Here is a 1554-nt window from a genome sequence, read left to right on the forward strand (position 1 = left end):
GAGTGACTGGATTTGGGGTTTAGATAGGTGATGGAAGCAGATCCAAAGAACAAAACCACAACCAGCAGGTGGGAGGAACATGTGGAGAAGGCTTTTGCTCTTCCTGAGGCTGTTGGTAACTTCAGGATGGTGGAAATGATTTTGCTGTAGGAAGCCAGGATCAACATGAAAGGGATTGCAACAATAAAGACGGCTAATATATACACAGCCATCTCATGAACAGAAGTGTTCCCACAGGCCAGTTTGATAATGGGTGGGATATCACAGAAGAAGTGGTTAATTTGATTAGAAGCACAAAAATCCAGAGAGAAAATCTGAGCTGTTTGTCCTATCTGGACTGGAATTCCAATGACCCAGGAGCCAACTACCAGCTGGACACACACCTTCTGGTTCATGACCAGAGGATAGTGGAGAGGGTTACAGATGGCCACATAACGGTCATAAGCCATTACAGCCAGGAGGAAGCACTCAGTGGCCCCTAGCATAAGAAAGAAACAGAGCTGGGTGGCACATTCCATCAAAGAAATGCTTCTGTATTGAGTCCAAAGATTCACAAGCATCCTTGGGAGAGTGACTGATACATAACAGATTTCCAATGAGGAAAAATTTGCCAGGAAAAAGTACATGGGCTTCTGTAATGCAGGATCGAGTCTGGTTACTATGATGATGAGGCTGTTCCCAACTATGATGATCATGTAAATGACGAGGAACACTGCAAATAGAAAGCCTTGGAGATGTGAAAGGTCAGAGAATCCCAGCAGGACAAAGTGCAGCCCTGTGGACACGTTACCTTCTGACTTCTGTGCTTCTTGTTTCATCTGTAGGAATGATTTAGTCAGAGGTACAAGTTACTGCACATAGCTAGGCTTTTGTAGCCTTAGCTATAAACTGGGTATTGTATGCCTTACATGTTTCTGAATTCTCTATAAATAAAAGTGCTATAAATACAGTTTCTCCAGAACAATAGTCAGATATATTTTTAAATTATTACTGAACAACTCCCAAGAAACATTTCGTTTTATGTTGATTGCAGGTAAGTGTATCCTTTTAGTTCTCTTTTTCTGGTGATGAGATAAATGAATTAAACCTTGCTTTTCATATCAACTCTAAAAATCACAAAATTTGAAAATTTGTTTAGTGATTGTAAGCATTCTATTCTTTAATTAGTATTCTTCCCTCTCCCTTCTCTCAATTCTGTTTGTCAGTAATATAAATTAAAACCTTTTTTAATTACATAAATACGTGTTTTAGAAGCCTAATTTCAAACTTTCAAGCCATTTGGATCTAGTGTAAGGGAAAGGATGGATTTTGAGTGAGATTTCAGAAGTCTTTTTTGTGTTACTATACTTGGTACATTAAGGATATTTTAAAAAATAAAACAATAATTATCAAACCACAGAATGTATGGGCTGGCATTTAAACTTTAAATCTGTGTTTCTATATCAATACAAAGTGTGTGAAGAAAGAGGTCCTGATTTTCAGTCAGATTTTGAACTCAGGCATAATTTATTAAAAAGCTCACCTAATATTTATGCTTAAGAAAACAACTTTAGC

General features: G+C 37.8%; 1 pseudogene; it reads right to left on the reverse strand.

The window, feature by feature from the left end:
* The window catches only part of LOC105979125, a 2283-nt pseudogene extending 1465 nt beyond the window's left edge, over window positions 1-818 (reverse strand).
* Window positions 819-1554: the final 736 nt, after the last annotated feature.

This window comes from Echinops telfairi, unplaced genomic scaffold (genome assembly GCF_000313985.2).
Source record: "Echinops telfairi isolate 266 unplaced genomic scaffold, ASM31398v2 ScPeMD7_60;HRSCAF=208, whole genome shotgun sequence".
Taxonomy (NCBI): domain Eukaryota; kingdom Metazoa; phylum Chordata; class Mammalia; order Afrosoricida; family Tenrecidae; genus Echinops; species Echinops telfairi.